General features: G+C 32.7%; 1 protein-coding gene across 1 annotated transcript in view; it reads right to left on the minus strand.

Moving 5' to 3' along the window:
- Positions 1 to 12,889, minus strand: part of LOC146538349 (uncharacterized) — a 40,673-nt gene extending 27,784 nt beyond the window's left edge. Inside the window, exons 1-2 of the mRNA XM_085186373.1 lie at positions 12,669 to 12,889; positions 8,101 to 8,132 (exon numbers count right to left, since the gene is read on the minus strand). The gene's annotated coding sequence lies outside the window, so the exon portion shown is untranslated. The remainder of the gene's footprint in view (positions 1 to 8,100; positions 8,133 to 12,668) is intronic.
- Positions 12,890 to 20,672: the final 7,783 nt, after the last annotated feature.

Consider the following 20,672-nt stretch of genomic DNA (forward strand, 5'->3'; position numbering starts at 1 on the left):
CTGGAAAAATTATATCTGCACAAATTACTATTGTATATGTATGTGTAATGTACGTATATTTTGTATATTTTGAGACTTTCAATTTTTATTGATCTCGATTCTAATGAATTTACGTAAATAGAGAAAAAACCGACGACATTAAATAAAAAAATTAAACGATCTCCAAAAGGGAAGCCTTTATAAAGGATAGAGCCCCTCTATATACAGGTCAACTTACACTTTTTATAACTTTTCTATTATTTGATATCATTATCTTAACTATATTATATTTCTATATAGGTATTTCAAAGCTTGAAATTATCTCTACAAATTTTGTTTCGGAAAAAAGAGTAGAGTTCATAAGAATTTTTAAAACTGCCTATCCGGTTATAGAAGTTTTTTAGTTTTCTTCTATCCCGTATACATATAGGAGGGGGTCCTATCAGAAGGAATCTAATGTAGTATAGTGTAACCCCTACTTTCCACCCAATTTGAAACATTGCGTTTAAAATGGCGGATCTTAACGCCGCATTTTGTCTTGTGACCAGTCAATAAAATGAAAATATTTTTTTACTTCTCCCTTCTTCCCTTCATTCTCCCAGGAATCGAACCAGCAACCGTGTGCTATAAACACGGCTTTATTGTCAGCTGTAATTTTTGAAATTTATTATAAAGCTTAAAAAAACCTATCCTATATAGGTATATAGGTATATTGAATGTAACAATACTTTGAAACAGAATTACCACAGATGTTGCGCAAGTCGGATGCCGCGGACAATGTCGCCGTAATGACGCGCTCCATTTATACCTATACGATTATATAATTACCGTGTGACCAGACTATGTCCAACATAAAATATTATATACATTCCGAAAATACATTTTACTTATTTTTAAATAAATATTTAATCAAAAACCTTAAATATAATGTATATCAGTCATTGCAAGGTTATCATTAGTTATTTTAAAAAAAAGTGATGTGACGTTTATAATATTATACATTTTCCAATTATTAGATTTCGCCACGGACATTTATAGTAATTAATAACTTGTTTTAAATAGATATGTCCCGGCGCAAAGATTACGTTATTTTAAATAAATTATAAAAACGAATAATGTTGTAAAGCTTAATTTCAAGTGCACGTTTAATTTATCGATTGTTGGAAAGATTTGTAAAGATCGTGACGAAATTATTATTGGATGAAGAAAAAATCATGAGGAAGTATATAAAATTGAACAAAAGAAAATAGAAACGTGGTTCAATATTAAGTAAAGAAACGATTCTAACTCTATTTATTAGTTGTGCGGACGGCGGAATGTAACAAATAATAATACCTCGTAGCGATTACAAGCGAGTCATCGACCTTCGAAAAATCTGACCTGCGCCGCGCGTCGCAAGGTTGCGCGCACGACACCGCATCGGCAGTGCTCGAAGATATCTATTGACTCGATCCTTCCAATGAATAATATAACAAATATATTTGTTTATAACTTAATAAGAACGTGTAATTAAAAAGCTATTTATTAAACCCTACACTGATTTAATTTACAAATAATAGAGAAGCTCATTTGAAAATAATAAATAGAACAGCAAAACCTTCTTGAAAAATATTTTTTTGGAAAAAGAAAAAGACATTTGAAATAATAATATAAAAATTTCAATCGTTAAAAGTAAGTCGCATGTATTTTTTGTGTACGTGCACTGAACAAGTGAACTGGCACTACAATACAAATTTACAAATGTCATTGTGACGTGACGTCTGTGGTTGCCAGATATTTAAACTATATCTATTATTATTAATACTGAAAAAATTGCAAGTGATTTAGTGTCATTATATAAATTATTTATATAAAATTAAATAAAGAACGTAGAAAATCTTTCTGTGTTTTTATTTATTTTCAGTTTAAAATTTAAACAGCCATCTTTATACAAAATTAAAACCATCAAAATATTTCTACTAACATAATATCTGTTCAAAGGTAGAGTCCAGCCCCCATCCCAAAAACAATCTCTAGATAACAATCGCTAATAATATAAGCTGTTTACGTTCATAATATTATATGGATCAATATGCTTATAATAATTATTCAAAATTCAAATTCAATTTGATTCATGTTTTCTACCTATTAAGAGCCCTGTATGCAGAACATGCTGCATAAAATAGTAATATTTGAAATAATTACAATTTTACTTAGCTACTAATCCTTCTTTAATAAAAAAAAGGTTTGTTGTTATGGTAAAAGAATAAATCGTAGATATTAGGAATGAACGTGTTTTAGATTTAGGTGTATGTCAACATACAATGGTTAAGCCCAATAGTCACATCCGGTTCGATAAACCTCAACTCCTCGCTAGGAAGAATCGATATGACTGTAGGTGGTTAGCAAGGCAGCAAGGCTAATGAAATTTAAAAATAGTCAAACACAATTCATGTAAAAAAATTGTTAATAATTATTTAAATATATTTTGCCTTGTCGTTCTGTAGGACTTTACATAAGTATTATATTAATATAATTTTATTGTATATTATGTATACTTATTTGTTTTACAATTTTATATTTACAAAAATTAAATACACAAATTTCGCAAAGTAATTATATCGACAAATATAATTACAATACATATATTGCACATCAAATAACTAGAAAAGATCAAGTGTAGAGATCAAAAGCAATTTTAATAATATTGCAAAATCTTATCGTACATTCACCGATAATATATTATCTGTTTAATGCGGATTGCTTTAGCGCGAAAATGGCTTATTTTTATTGAATCTGTGTTCCTTGACCTTTTAAACATCGGGACGACATTTCGGTAAACTTGTTCTTCTTGAAAAACAGATCAAACAAATGGATTGATAACCAAGGTCTACTAAAAAAACCCATGAATTTAAAATAAAGTTTTATCTATTTGTTAATTAATATTAATATTATACTATAGAGTGCACTACAGCTTAATTCATGTTTATAATACACACATCAATTGAAGACAATGTGGGTAAATACATTAATAATAGAGTAATAGAGTCGGAAATTTTAAGAAGAGTCTACTTCAAAATCCGATACTAAGACTCTCTTGCTAACTGCTGCTGTTTCACGACAAACGTCTTTTTCACTGCAAGATATTGATGATAGTCGCAGTGGACAACTAGTAACTAAAAAACGGTATGTATGTTTTTTGAGTCGATCCCGATTTAGGGAAATTTATATTAGGGAAGTATTTTTATTTCCCTACACCGATAGCGCGGCGTTGACTTTCCACACTCAATATGCAATGTGTTGAATAAAACGTGTATGAAAGAAAATAGCATGTTTATTATAAACTGTAAGCAATTAAATAGTGTATTTGTAATTCTAATTTATGGTAGCTTATTTAATAGTTAATTAAAAAGGACACTTCTTGTTACTATCTTTTGCAATTTATGTTTGGTGTTTACACTTTTATTAAATTAAATAATAAATATATTTAAAATAAAGAAAAAGTTAATTAAGACGGCTCCTTTGAAAATCTTGACCTTGGCTTGTTACAAATAGTAAACTCGTGTCTACCATCATATTATTAAATTTATATTTCTATTGTTCTATTTATATTTCCTAGAAAACGTAAATTAATTTAATTGGTCAAATCAACGACCGCAGACAAATAAACTAATATTTATATCAGTAATAACTAATAACCCATTGTAATTAAGTTAAGTACCTGATTACAAAAAAAAAACATAATAAATAATATTAATTATTCAACTAAATGAAAAATATAATATTTCTACATCTTTATTAATTTATTCTAACATCAAGTAAAAATTTTTTTACGCTAACGTCAAAACGGATAGATTGTTGACCCCAGTGGTGAATTAATTACTTTACAATGAGTGGAAGATAATAGAAGATAGTTGTGGTATGTATATTTGTAACCTATAGAATTTGATATCAATATTCAAATTGTAGTATCGGAGCGATATCCGCAGTTTTATTTCAGTGCGGCCGTGTCGTTTAAGGTCGACGAGGTGAACACCCCACCAAGGAGAACCGTTGACCCCCGATCATATCCGTGTATGTATCGGCACATTTGCTTGAGGCTCTCAGGGTGAAAATTATGTACTTACTTGTGTACTTACAATTTAATTGTTGAATGGTTTTCAACACTTACCCACGAATTGAGATCGCTAAGGCTACGTCTTAAAATTTAAATTTCTGTTTGATTTTGATTAGTTACCTACCCAAAACATGGAAATTATATATAAAATATTTATTTTGACGAATATGCAAATAAAACTATTGTACTAAATTATTATGCATTACTATTGATAGACATCACTTTCAATGCATTTGTTTTAATGGCATTTAATGGATATTAAATGAACAACCATTGGGGAAGGTTGCGACAAAATTGCGGCATGTATAAAGTTTATATTTATATACTGCTTCAATACCGCTTTGAAGCATATACGAGATTTGTGGCACCCGACACATACGTCATTAGTGCAGTCAGCGATTGAGAATACACAAGTTACCGTTGTTACCCGTTAGAGGGACTGCCTCACAAACGAGTTATCCTTCCGGGTTTAATAAAATGGTGTGTTTCTTACCGTGACTGGTTGAGTTTTTGCTAACTTTATACTTCCAAGCTAAAAATAAATGAAGCGTCATGACGCTTTATATTTTTCTTCATTTATAATTTATAAGTGATCTTATTTCCGCTTATGCATTGGTTTTATTTTATGGAAACTTAACGGCCTTTATACATTTTAAGAAGAAAATATGTTATGGCCTTAGAAATCATCAAATATTGGAGTTCTAGCTAAATTTTATATATTTAAAGTAAACATAGGTATATAGACGTACCAAATACATATTTATTTAGTAAACTAATATTAGTTAGAATATAAGACACATTGGGTTTTGTGAGTCATTTTTGATTTGAGGCTATAGAGTTTTTATTGATCTTTTTCTTTAATCAGTTCCATCTTTGTCGTGAGGGCACACGGTCTGTAAGGGCCCTACATTTTTTTTATTATTTTCCAACTGAGCCTCATTTGTTCTGAGAAGGCACTATCTACAGCATTTTAATTTTAAATATTAGACCTCTAAAATATTCAAAGTTATGAAAATATAATTTATAGTAAGTGTATAAATTTTACAGTTGCTCCACCTCTGCAAACCTCCCACACAATTTCGACAAGGTTATAATGTTATTTGTTTCATTTATAAGATTTCGTTACTTATTGACGTTGAAGTTTAGGGTGAAAAGTAATTACATGTCGTCAATAATAAATGCGCATTGTTAACTAAAGTGCTATTCTCGTTATGATTATGTTTACTTAGGGAGGGTTTCGTAATAAGAATGTAGCGTCTAGGCATATTCCATCCATATAGTTGAAAAGTTTAGTCTGATTTTTTTATACTATTGATATAAAATTGAGGAGAGCGTGACGCATGTGACTTTGAACACAACAGATTGTGGGTTCGATTCCGACTAGAGGAAATGAAATGGTGTCGAGGTAAAGTGCGGAGTTAAGTTCTGCCATTTAACACGCAATACGCCGAAGGTGTGGGAGCGAGTGTCTCAATAATAGGCTCCCTCTGCCTACCCTGTTACATGCGGGATACAGCGTGAAGCTGTTAAAAATACTCTTAAACTTTTTTATTCATGAGATTTATTAAGATCATATTCATCGTCGATGCACATACGAGTAAACAAGGGACAGTTTTACGAGGCCGAACCTTGAACTTTGTTTGCGATATCGGCATCTGCACTAATTTGTCACGTTTGTCAAGCTTTTTGGGGATAATAAATAGAAAAACTGGTCAAGTGCGAGTCGAACTTGCCCACCGATGCTTCCGTATCAATTTCAGGATTGTAGGTGAAATAAATTTTCACTTTTCTGATATTTTCCTTTACTTGTATTGTAAGTTCATATTTTGCTTTAAATTTCATACAAGCAGCAAAATCGTTGCATAAATGCTCGTATCTTTTGATGGCATTGATTTAAAAGCTTTATTTCTTCTGTGCTTCAAAAATCATATTATTCATACCTGAATATTTGATAGTATATTAAACTTGTTATCCCCACGCCATCTCGGTATAAATGGTCTTGACAGACAACAAAGTGATCCTATAAGGGTGTCCTTTTTTCCTTTTGAGGTATGGAACCCTAAAAATTGCCTACCTTTTCATATTTTACTGGTGATATTATACATGTATGTGTTAAAAATTCAAAAAGCGAAATACTTTGGATGTGATAGTTCTTACTCGGTAAACGAGTTGGCTTACCTTGGAATTGGTTGCAAGGTTGCGGTATTTTAATTTTGAGATATACAATTATTCAACAAAAACTGTGTTAAAAGTAAATTTAACTATTTATTAATTTGGAGATAAATAATTTAAAGTAAACAGGTCAAAAACTTATTTTCTTTCTTTTCTGTGTAAATGATTACTGCTTTGGATAATAACACAATGCAAAGGGTGCTTTAAGCACTGAGACATTTAAGATCATAAAATATTCATGGCTTTCGCCGCCGTTGCACCTGAATCGAGTCTGGGGGTTGAATTATACTTGATATTTCCGGTACTCGCCTTCACATTTTCGCTTTTACATATACGCTTAAAGTTTGAGAAGTATAAAAATTCATTTCCGAATTAAGTTGATTATTGCTCACGAAAATTCTAGTGGTAGATTGGATTAAAAAACCCGCATACAAACAGCCTAGTATGAACAAAAAATACGTGAAGAAACTTTCGACTATTCTGGGCTCGATACCATTACGAAACTTTGCGAAAGCGGTTGTTGCGCCACGAACGCGTCGAGTTTTTGACAACGCCTCAACGTCCTCACGATATCATCTAAACCGGTATTTGAATAGTGATTAACGTGATATCTGTCGTCGTGGGAGTTCTTGGGGCCACGGTGCATGGAAATCTACATTGGAAGGGCGTGAATGGCATGGGTAAAACGAGTGAGCTTGAATTATTTTCAGAATGTTGCCTAGCAAGAATGTTTGGCAGGTAAGCGGGCATGGCATCTTGGTGTAAACTAGCTAGAGATGGCAGTAAGCTACATGACTCGGCCGGGAACTGGTTCAGGCGGGGAGAGAGGCGCGGGCCCCAGACGGAGGGACGTCATTGACCTGCGCCCCCGCCCCCGCACCCCGCGCCCCCTACCAACACCCGCGCGAACCGTAACTTCATTGTATTGCTGCACTGCGAATCAAATTCGGTATAGCGGAGACGTTTTTGTCGACATCAGTCGCTTGGTGAACTCGATTAAACGGCTTTCAAGATGTCGTTAGATAAATAATAATAAAAAAAATGTTAGGTACATTCAACCTAACAACTTTCAATAAACATTATTTGCTAACTTAATTAAATATAGATTAAAAAGGAGATATATATTAATAAGAAAGTAACATAACGATATGTAAATTGAAGATTTAAAACCATACGTTTTATAAGGGACAAACAATAACTTTAATTAAGGTCAGACGAGATAAAACAGTTTACTCTTACCGATCAATTGATACTACTGGGTCAAGTTCGCTTACTTAAATTACAGCAAATGTTGAATATAAATAAAAAAACCCTTACTTAAATTTTAACGGAATTGTCGTAAATTATATTCCCGTACGTTTCTAACGCAAGATTAAGCTGTCTGGCTATTTACCAGGCACATGTCTAATAGCACTCAACACTTAAGAGTATGGGAATAGTGAGTGTGTACCATTATGAGGAGAGGTCTCGACGACTTCAGCACATATGTTCTCAGAATGATTAAAAAATTACCAATAGTACTTACTTATTAACGATTCTTAAGAAACGTAACTTTGAAACTTATCGTATTTATGAGATAAAAATATAGAAAATATATTCATTAAGAATTAAGTATCCTAGTATTTTTTATTATTTTTACATATTTAAAACAACTTCTTTATACAGTCAATTAACTGTGAAATTTATAATGTCGATAGACTTAATAAAGTGCAAAAATGCATAATGTGCGTTAAAATTAACATATTACATATTTTCTTTCGATAATAATTTTTCAAAAAAAAAATCATATTATTTAGTAATAGAAAATAATTTTGTATTTATGTTAGTCATATATAGGGGTATTATGAACTTACCATATACAGTTGCTAAGAAACACAGCAATCAACTGTAACAAGACAAAATGTATTAAGATATATAATAATAGATACATTTTTTAATAATATGATCGTATAGTGTGGACAGCAACATAAACTTAAAATGATAACAAAATTATGGCTTTTTAGGTTAAGTAAATTGTGTCACGAGCACATTCGAGTTGTGCCCGCGCACCTGTATCTCTATTGTTACGCACACTGATAGGTTTTAAACGTTGTGTGAAATAGGACGTCCTAGCGATTATTGTTAACAACTTAAATTGTATACATTCCTTCTTATGTTAAGCTGACTTTTGACTTCTACCTTATTTTGACTGGACATACAATGCTTACCATCTTTTAATCAAACTTATCCAAATTAACCAATGTTAATAAACCTAAAATATTTTTACAATTGTAAATTATGACGAATCTTTATAAGATACGCGTAATGTTAATTACACTCAAAATTAAGGCCATTTTCACGAAGAAGAGAGCTGTTTTTTAAATTCATCTTTAAGGTGCCATACCGTTAATGGCGAAATGAAAAAATCAGTCTTTTTCGTGAAAAAAATGGTCTCCATTTTAAAGAATATTAAACTAGCAGAACTATAACTTCTGTCGGCTAAACGTTTAAACAGGGACTACCTTAAAAAATTTGTACCATGCCATTGTGAAAATCTCTATAATATAAGGTAAAATTGATATTTTTAAAATAAAGAAAATTTATTTTCAAAAAAAAAAAAACAATTAAAGCAAACACATTTGTTTGAACAAAACCCTTTTTAATAATTTTAACATTTTAAAATTTTTTTTGAAAGACGAAAATATTGCATTTACGTTATTACAAAGACGTCACGTAAACATGATAACAATAAAATTGTGCTAAATGCCAAGTCTTCGACGAGTTGCGCGCGCGCTTAACATGGCTGCCGACAAGATGGCGGCTGGTGAAAGTGCCGGGTAATTTCCGACTGTAAGCGTGTTTCTTAATATTTTAAAATAAAAAGTGACAAAAAAAGTAAAATTCATTTAGTTCAAGTGTATTCTGCGACCTCAATTATTGTTTAAATAGAAGCTTTCAATACTTCATAATATATTTAGTTAATTAATTGGGAATTAGTCTACTAGTACCGACCTACTACAGAATAAAGGCCGTCGTAATAGTCAGAGGTTTTTTTTTTTTATTTTTTGTTGTTGATGGGCAAGCATTTGTCCGCTACCTCACAGGTGCACAAGTGTGCCAGTCGCACGCTAACAGCTAACGATGACGACAGCGACGGTTGTGGATTCGATTCTCACTCGGGGGAATAAAATATTTTATATTTTCATTTGTTCACTCTGGTAACGAGGCAAAGCGCGGCATTGTGTTCTGCCTCTTAACTCCCGAGTGACTCGAGAATTCGATAGAATAATACTTTCTTCAGCTTTCCAGATTCCTTCTGTCTACCCACCCTGCTATGTGCGGATTACTACAGCGTGAAGTTATATTGACACTGTTGAAGCGCTATTTGGACATGGTTTATACGTAATACATATTTGTAGATTCACACCTGACTGGAGGACCAGAAACAGAGTAGATTATGTACCTCAATTATATGCAAAGAAACTAAATCATAATTTCTTTTAAATGGTCAGAGGCTCTAAATATTTACCACATAAGAAAGCACTTTTAGTTGATAATTTGATCATTCAGTCCTCTTTGAAATACGTAACCTAATTTCCTCTTCAATTAGAATGCACGTACACAAGCGGAAGAGAATAATGGCCAGGATCGTTGAGGCTGTTTGCAAACTTAGCTCTCACTTTCACGTCTTTTTCTAGTGAAATTTAGCTGACATTTTATTTTGATAATGAAAGAGCTTAACGATCACGAAAATAAAGATATTTAGTTATTTATTTTTATTTATATTATAATGTACATGTGTGCAATGTGCACAGATATATTGTTTTACTAAATAAATTAAATAATCTGTGAAAGAATCTGTAAAATTTAATGAAAAACATTTTTTGTCTGTAATGTTATTATCAAGATATTATATTTTATAAACAAGTCACGTAATTTGTCACGATTTTATTATTCCATAGTAGAGTTATTATCATACCCAATATTTGATTAGATTTACTTTAAAAATATAATATATACTTGTACGAGTATAGCATAAAATATTTTTGTGTATAAAAACTGCGATGTTTTAACGTCATTAACGATCGTAAATCAGGCGAATGTTAGTTACAGCAGAATTATGATTCATGGCTGTTGGAAGAAGTAATCGTGGTCAATTACCTACCTAGCGCCCAACCTTGTGGCGGAATTGTGTTCAAGCCCCTTGCACGGCGTCGATTATTATCTTTAGGTATATACTGACCGAAAACATTATGACTCTGTTTTATTTATTTCCTTAAATATAGCCAATATTTGAGGAAACAAGGAAACTTGATTGTCATTCAAGTATAATATATTTTAATAAGACACATTAATGATAATTTCAATCCGTTTCTCAGTACTAGATATTAGTAATGCAATTAGTTTATATATAGAGTAGGTAACTATGTAATAATACACTACTCACGTGAAGGCCGTTTAAACCGCGGACGTTTTCATTTTAATAAGTAAATACACAATGCAATAGTAAATAAATATTTGTACGATATACTGATACTGATCATTTTTTTTATAGATATTAAAAATTAACTCTTTTAGGGTCTTATTTAGTAGATATTTCAAGACATTAACAAACAAACATAGAAATTATAAAAAAGAACGACAGTCAAAAAGATTAAACCAAATTTGTCCTAGTTTAAAGCTCGATTGTGTTTAATTACAACTCGACTTGGATTTGAAATGTCCCGATAACCCGCCGACCTCATATGTATTACGTACGAACATAGTACGATAAGTGCTCGGGCATCGAGACAAAGTCGAGGCCATTAACCTCGGGCTATCAGCTGACGACATCGCTTAAAAGGGGGGAAATTATCTTTCGTGCAATATTTCGGTCGTTCACTACCGCCGCCCTTTCTTCGGCAACCCTGCCACTGCCCTTAATAGCCTTAATGACCCCGCTGGCTGATTCGTGTTAGTACTGTTTCATATCGGTTACGATTTATAGCTGGCAACGTCACCATATGACTTTTTAAAATAATCATGTCGTACAATGAACCAATCTACATATTTCGTTAAGAACAGTATAGTAGTATAGTTTAGTAGTAAACACAAACTACTAAATCTCTGCGTGTTCGACTGATATCGGTATGATATAGATATTTTCAAGAAATAAAAAGCTAAAAGCAAATATGACATTACTATAAACCCAATTGTAGAGATGAATCAGAAAATTTCTGACATCCAATGAATTATCGTTGTTTGTGTTTGTGACCCGTTTTTATTTTATATTTAGCTTTTGGGAATTTGATCCAAGTTCTTTATAATTAAAAATGTGGCGATTCTGAAGAAAATAAAGTATTCAAAAAACTGAGAAATGTACCAATTTTTACGAGATAAATTTTGTTGTAACATATATTATTGTTATTCGCAATATTATGTATATTAATATTTTTTTACGATATGGTGTCCTTCAGTGACAAGACGCGAGTCAGGCGACGTCGCGAGCGCAGGTACGTACGTAGCGTCGCGGCCGAGCAAACATCGCGACCTACTTGCGAGCCCCGCGCCCGCGCCTTCTCTACCTACTAAAAATAGACGAAATGTTGAGAAAGCAACACGACGCGCCGACTTCGAGTCGATTGATCGATTGTTTTCTATTGCCTGTTTGTTTGTATATCCACAACTATATTCATTGGTATATGCGTTGCTATAAAATGTTAATCGCACTGCGGAAGAACAAAAGCAGATTCAGTATCATGCGAAACATATAATTTTCATCATATTTGAGCGAAATTGTTTCAGTACCGTCGGGCGCTAAGCACGATGTCGAAATTTCCCAATTGGTTATTCGTGCTGGATGATTTAAAAAAACCCGTCCCGGTGAGCCTTGGAAACACTTGGCCACTTGCCACGCCCATCCAGGCTTGCTGGAGAGTAATTTATATTACTTTATCAGAAGAATTGGCTAATTGGATTCCCCTTCATATATTAATAAGTAATTTTTGATTATCTATGGCTAAGCTATTCACCGTGTCCACCGTTAAGTTTTACATGCAGACCTTGAAATTAAGACCAGATGTTCAATGACTGCTAATAGAAAGAACAATAGTTACTTCCTCATACGCAGCCTCGATATCATGATAACGAACGACATTGAAATATGTTAAATATTTCCTAGCGCGCTAAATGAAGTTCAACACAGAATATTTCAAATGAAAAATATTTCGTTATAAAACTAGAACACAAGAACACAATTAAAAGTTATCGTGTATTGTCGGCGAGTAGATGACTTCAGATAACGGTACAATTATTCCGTGTAATGCCCGCTGTTAGGTAGGCGGAGAACGACTTCACGATAAATTCGATAGCTTCTTAAATTATAGTACGTATAAAATACGGCACCGCACCGGTTTCTTCCACGTATGCAATCATTCTTACTAGCAGGAGTCGCGGTATTTACCTCGAGAGAGTCGAAGGATCCACGATGAACACGACACGACAGTCACTGGCACTCTCACAAATCCAACACTACACTTCTGCTGAACATCCACAATGACGTGGTGCACCGTCCACCTCACGCACAGGGCGATGTTGAGAGTTCTTTTAGAAGACGTACGAATAAAAAGTGATCAATTCATAGATAACGAACGACACAAACAGTCACGCGTACGGTCGTCTGAAAACTGGTATGGGCGATAGATACCGACCAGCTCGAAGCGGGTAGCGGGGTGTCGAGGTCTCGTTCGCTCTCGCGAGTCGTGGGGCTCACGTAATCGCATCCGAGGTAGAGTCATGGAGGGGGCCGAAAGGTTCCGAAAGCCACCGAAGTATTGTAGAGCGCGCACTAATCCCGCTATCGTTGCCGCCGCGCGGCCGCGAACTCACGTTGAGACCATCAGGCCTGGACAGTGGGATACCTAGAGTCTCACACCACTGTGAAGACGATGTCTGCACAGAGTCATCGTCCCACTGTGATGTGGCAATGGAGTTCTACATATTACTTAAAAATTTTATATCTCTATAATATTCATTGTAAAGCATAGAATATGAATTTATGATGTTTAATCTTTTAATAGTATAACAATTATAGTTAGTTAATAATTAGTTTTATAATTCAACGATGCTATGTACAAGCAAAGTAAAAAATATGTATATTAACATTAATATATATACCTTTTACATTTATTGTGCATTTTAATTTAGCTCTATGTAGAGTTCATCTACACAGAACGAAACAAGAAAATTCATAATAATAAAAATATATCTATATATATAAAATCGAAAGGTCACTCACTCATCACGAAATCTCAGAAACTACATGTGCTAGGAATCTCAAATTTTGCATAGGAGTTATTTATAGGACGTAGGTGCTCGCTAAGACGGTAATTTGCAATATTCGACTTCTAAGGGGTTGTTTTTGGGGTCGAAAGTTTGTATGAAACTTCGTTACTACAAGTGCTAGGAGTCTCAAATTTTGCATAGACGTCACTAGGACGTAGTCATGGAGACGGAAATTAATAATAACATAGTTCACGCGGGTGAAACCGCGAGCGGGTCGCTAGTACTTTATATAAATCACTCTCTCCCACTTAATAAGTTTTAATAAGCATTTCACACTGGCTCCATTTGACTTAGCTTTAATTAGATCGAACTACTTAAATGTTTGTCATTTGATTGTAGACGCTAGATCCACTAATAGAAGTATATCCAGCTTGATTATTGAGATTAGGAATATCCATGTTGGATATCCCATTAAGGACATTATTGTATGCAATTACAAATATCAAAGTTTACGATCCTAATAATTCTTCAAATGGATAAATAATGAGGAACAGTAACATAGAGCTCAAATATAATGTAAGAGTTTAAGAGTTATTTTTTATATTTTATTTTCCAAATGTAAAGCATTAGTAATTTTGAATAAAAACGTTTCTACTCGTATATGACAATCCACCTACCGAATTTTTAATTTGAAATAAAAAAACGCATCAAAAAAAGCCTACTAAATGAATATATTCTCATTTATTATAAGATAGGAGTCTGTAAGAAATCACCTTTGTAAAAATAGAAAGAAACAAGAAAATGTTTAACCATTAAATTTCACTATGGATTATTTAATTTTATATATAAAAGCACATTTCAATTTGAAATGAACGATCCCGAGGTAGGAATATTTCGAATTTCTAAAGCTCGACTTTTCTCCAGAACGCTCACATAACTTTCCGAGGCATTGTTTAAAGTTAACACATGAGAACTTAGTTTTTGTTTCCTTTTCAAATGTTTTCCTACGAAGCAAGTTTCCAAGTCTCTTCTTAGTACTTAGTAGTATGTCGATGGTAACAAGTACCGATCCATCAAATCGATATTGAAAACGTATGAAGATATTTTACATTTATAAAGTGTGCTCTATCAACCTGAGTCGCTATTTCGATAATAACTTGGTTATTGGTTGTAGCTTCGATCCCCACTCGAGCAAATGAAATTTTTATTATAAAAGTTTTATTAATGTGTAAGTGCAGCCTTAATATATGTATAGTTTTATTACATAAAAATTTCGCACTCTTTAAAAACGGGCACAAATTTTATACTTCTCTTAAGAACTTTCTGACATTAAATTAATAAAAACTAAAATGCTCTGGGTTGAGATTGTGGGTAATTTAATTGCATTTTTTTTTGTCTATTTATCGGTTTGTCTGCGTATTTGTTCATGCTGATCTGAGAAACTGATTAATCGACTTAAATGCAGTTTTAGCAATAGCCGTGGGGAGTTTACCAAAATGAAATATCATTTTGAAATATCAACTTCCCGTAACTTTTAGCATTCGTTTTGTTTCAATCGGTTCATTAATAAAAAAGTTATATCAATATAATGTATTTTGTTTGACGAAATTGCTGCAAATGTAGAGTCGCTAGTTTTTTCTCATCAAAATAAAAAAAAAAACTATACTTTAGTTATTATTTTTATGAAGCAATTTGGATATATCTATTTCCGCATTTGCAACGATCAATGTCTGCTGAATTTTTACATCAAATATTTGGCAACCGCGTGATTGTTTGTATCTTGACCTAGTCGTGAAAAGTATACAAATGTTGTTATTTAAACAATTTACAAAGTAAGCATCAGTATTTAATTATGTACTCATCCATTTAAGAGATATAATTAGTGTAATTGGAATATTATATAATAAATACAGAAATATTTCTAATATGTATTCAAATCTCGAATAAAAAAATGAAGGTAATTATACAGTAGCAGGAAGTATTAAAAATACAGGTCAAAATTTCTTCAAAAAACACAAAGAATTGTCGAGTTTTATAAAATTTATTAAAACATTAAAAAGAATTTACACATTTTTAATAACGATGCAAATTAAATTTTAAAAAAAATCTTACTCTACAATTAAATTTAATTATGAATAATAGTTTTCTAATCTCAGGCGATAGTCATACATAACGGAACTTAGTGAACGGTTAACATAATGGAATGGAAGTTGAAATTAATTACATAATATTATAGGCAACAGTTCGCATCTCCGGCTCGGTCGGAGTCGCAGCTCGCGTGACGCAACGCCGTGAAAGCCGATAGCGCAGGAATTGGGTTAGCGTGCGCGGTGCGAGTCGCGGACGTAACTGCGCGCGCGCCGTTGTCTCTGTCCATTTATTTTTGTTCACTCGATTTTACTGTTACGTTACGGTTATCCATTTCATTGTTTCACTTTTCGAGAAAATAACCCGTTTAATATAAAACGATTTTATAGTCCCGCAGCAACGATAAACTCTTAATATTCTACACGATAGTTTGGTACGTTTTTTTTTTTGTTTTAATCCTGCTTCTTGATGATGACTTTGATGTTTAAACATGTTGATTTGTCGGAATAAGTCTTATTATAAATTTACTTTACTTCTAATACTGATATTTTTATAATGATTATATTTTTTAAATCAAATGGTAATATAATGTTAAAAGTTATTTAGAACATTCTTAATTTTTTAATTAACAGAAAACATACAAAAATATTTGTCTCTCTGAAATGATTAACTTTTTTCTATGAATATAAGCATGGAGTTACCGGCGAGATTTATCAGAGACTTAGGATGTTGGATATAAAACAAGCAAGCACCAATGAAAAGGAACTATTATGCTCTATAGAAAAAAAAAATATTTCGCCTTTTCTTGCAAGCCTATTAAATAAATATTTAATAGACTTTCAAGCAATTATGCATTGGTATATATAAATATACACATACATATACACTTTGCATTTTCCAAAATAACCTTAAAATAATATTTTAAATTATCATTAAAGTATTCGAAAATTATAAACAAATTCTTCGTTCTTTGAAGATAAATATTAGTCAAAAACGAAATTTAATTTCTATTACAATTAAGAAAACTAGATTAGAAATTTCTATATAACATTTCAGGATAGGTACTGATGTTGTTTTAAAACAATTATAATAATGCTTCGTGAAACGTTTTGTGTAGACACGTGCGCGCCAGCAGGTAGTAAGCACTAAGCAGCCGACCCGTCACACGATCACTATTATAACAGATAGGTACATTCATTTAATAGAAATATAATGAATACAACATTGCTTATATTCTTAAATAAAGTCAAAAAATATTATAAGTTTATAGCCATATATGACTACACGCTAGTGTACTCGCGTGTTATGTATAAAACCGAACAAGTGCACACACTGGCTCTAGCAAGGCTTCCGCGTTTGGCTTATCTGTAGTCTTCCTATATAATGCAAGCGTTTGAATAATGCCAATAAAATAGGTGGAACCGTATGATGCCAATTAGGTCTGCTACTCTATTGCTGAAAACACCCCTAATATTATTTTTGCCATTTCTTACAAGAGAGATATAAAATGGATTATATATATTTTTTATGTTTGCTATGTAAATAACAAAGAATCAATGTACGATATCGATTATATTTTTTATTTATACTAAAATATAAATAATATTATAATTTATCTAAATTTATATTTTCATTTCTTCGCTGTCGAGGCAAAAGCGCGGCGTTTAGTTCCGCCACTCAACACGCAATATCCGACGGAAAGCGGAGAACGCAGTTTCTTAATATTAGGTTCCCTCTACCTACCCTGCTGTGTGCGTGATACAGCGTGAAGCTGACTAAAATATTCGAGTTTTCCACAAAATCTGTATATTGTGTTGTTGTTGTGTCTAAAAATCACAATTGTTTGTTTTGACGCATTTCAAACACCGGCATTGTCATTCCAGCTGCGACATGGCTTTGACCCATCGGATTTAGGTCAAGAGGAATCGATTTACAGTCTCACTACTCAATTTGTTTCTATTCAATTTTAGATTTTCTTTTGTCCGTTACTTAGGTGAGGAGACTTAATTTGTATAATGTGTTTGTATTGATTGTAATTCCAAACCATAAATTGTAATTAATATGAAAAAAAAACGAGATATTCCAACCAGAAAGTACGAACGGTGATTCAAAAATTGCTCCATTTACCAAGTGATTGAATCTTTGGGCAGGTTTTCATATAATTTTGCAGTCAAGCCTCGGGAAATCTTACTATTAATTATAAAATATATCAAAAATCAAATTTAAAAGAAAAGAAATGTATTATCAACAAATGTATACAGAATGGCATATACTAGCGAGGATGTCAAGTTGACAATGAAGAAGAACATGCTCAGGCGAAAGAATGACAAAAAGATATGAGGAAATGTGAGCGGTAAGAGAGGTAGAGGGAAACCTCGGTTGACCTTCGAAAACACAGTATCAAAGATACTGGAGGAAGGTAACGTAAAGCGCATGAGGATCCCCATCATCCATGAGGGCATGTATGAAGAGGTTGATGACAGTGAACGAGGCGAACGACGTATGTAGAGACCGTAGCGTTTGCCGCTTCGTGCTATCGGCTAGGGATATAGCGTGAAGTTAAGTAAGTAACAAATGTACTTATATTCGTACACATTCGGTGAGTAACACGAGTAAATCGAAGGTCAAGTAGGCAGTCAATCCACTGATGTCGAAATATATTTATTAGTGTAAAATAATGAGATCGTGCATAGTGGGCGGCTCGCTCATTATATAGCTACCTTTGGCCTTTACAGAAAAGGCAAACGCCAAGATGGAACAGACTCATTGATTAACTTGCCAACAAACATTTTATATGCAATATTTTTTTATATTTTAGCTAATTGTCATGTTATTGGTAGATACTATTACAATTACTTATATATATTTAAAAGTACAATATAAAATTGTAAGACAAAGCGAGGTTTTAAGTTCTGCAGGTCGTCACGCAATGTATTTAATTTGAGTGAAACCTGGAGAATAGTGTCATGACGTTATGCCCTCCCTGCTTATCCTAATAAAGCCTAAAAATAGTATGTAGATTTAATTAATAATATCGAATTTATCGTCACGTAAGCTATTTTGCACAACGACGATGATGAAAAATATACATATATTATTATTAATTATCTGTCATCAATTCCTCGGTTCCCTCTGCCTACGCTGTAGCACCCCGTGTGCGGTATACAACGAGAAGCTCATTTTTTTTTTAATCCTCGGATTGAAATATTTTTTTCAATTTTAAAGTATTAAAAAATTGTTGCGCTTGAACCATTTTAATGTTTTTATTTATTTCTGCATGAAGGTCCTTATTATTTACAAAGAATTAAAGCCAGTATGTTAATTAAAATAATAAATAAAAAATGTGTGCCCACGTTTGCAACGTGTTTGACTAGATTTTTTTTTCATGGGAAAATTTCATTGTATTTCACATGTAAAATTGTAATCTCTCTTAATATACAGAGAGTGGAGAACAGAGATATTATTAACAAGAGGCAAGGTGCTCTGGATCTGGAATGAATTGTCTCAAAGGTCAAACAATGTACCGTAAGATACCGTATCAACATTTGAATATACTGTCATACAACCTTGTCCTTATTGATCAGGTTATATTTAGATCGTCGTCTGGACGATCAAAAAATATCGCAAGTGGTTCATTTCATTTCAAAATTAATCTATATATATAAAAATATAGACGCCAGTCGTGGTGTGGAGCACAAGCATGCGCCTGTAAACACGACAGGTTGTGGGTTCGATTCCCATTCGAGGCATTGTTTTTTTTTTATATTTTCATTTTCTCGCTCTGGAAACGAAGCAAAGCGCGGCGTTGAGTACCGCCACTCAGGACACAATGCCTCTAAGAATTCAGGGTAGTGGAGCGATAGAAAAGTGTCTTAAAGGTTCCCAGGTTCTCTCTGCCTACCCTGCTATGTGTAAGATACAGCGTGAAGCTATAAAAAACTTGGTTATTCGAATTGTCATTAAATTCGAGTATATTTCATTGAATTAATGTAGAGTCGAATCTATAATAAATTGCATAATGACGAAATTATAAAATATTATAACAATACTGATAAATTCTCATTTTTTAATATCCCTTTCTTTTTCCACAACGACTTTTAATAATCAAATATTCTTAACATTTTTACCTTTTCTCTGACAACTGTATAAAAGCCTTAAGGCATTAACTTAATACGTGTTTATGCCTTTAAGGTCCTCTTAGGTATATCGCGTAGTGCTCGTATCGTACCGTGCCAGTACACTATAGGTTCACTATAGGTACTTATACATTGCACGACGCGTTGCGCAAGCGTACTTCGAGGTCGCGCGTTCTCAATCTCCTTTGATCTGAAGTCAGGATCAAGGCCGACGATTTTGTTGCTTATTTCCGCACCTGATATTTCTCGTTTTAAATATTTCGACATTTTTTAATAATGAAAGTTCAATTATATGTTTATTGTTTTAATGTCTCCAATGTTTATACACAGTTAACATCTTTGATTTTGCAGAGAGAACCTAGTATTAAGAGACTCCGTTCCCCACTTAAATAAATAGAATAATTTAACTCTAAAATAAAATTTAAAAAGCAATTCACAGAACATATAAATAATGATACCAAGCACAGACATGTATACAGTTACATTATTTAAAAATGTTTTCACGTTTGACACCAAGGGACAGGGCCGTTAAAAAGGCCGTTAAGATTGTAATCAAAAACAAACGCTACCCTGCAACATAAATATTAAATAGTTACTTGTTTAATAATGTAGTCAACTTTCTTTTAATTTCACAAACTAAAGTATAAGAAATACATGACTATTTTAGCTAAAATAAAACAATATTAAATAAAAAAAAAACAATGTCATTTTAATGAAAGATGTATTCATGGCTTGATTACAATTAGAGAAATAAGACTAGAAAATACAGAATGACTGAAATCCAGTAAAGATATTAGAAATCTCCTTATTTCACTCTCTACATAGCCTACTCAATTACCTTCACATTAACATAAAGGCTGAAAAGGTACAATTTAATGTATCTATTTGTTTTAATATAATGCTTAAGAGAACATAAATCCCATTACCTAAATATTTTTATAACACACTTTATTTATTAA

Source organism: Heliconius melpomene, chromosome 6 (assembly GCF_056956725.1).
Source record: "Heliconius melpomene rosina isolate 202511_hmr_F chromosome 6, ASM5695672v1, whole genome shotgun sequence".
NCBI lineage: Eukaryota > Metazoa > Arthropoda > Insecta > Lepidoptera > Nymphalidae > Heliconius > Heliconius melpomene.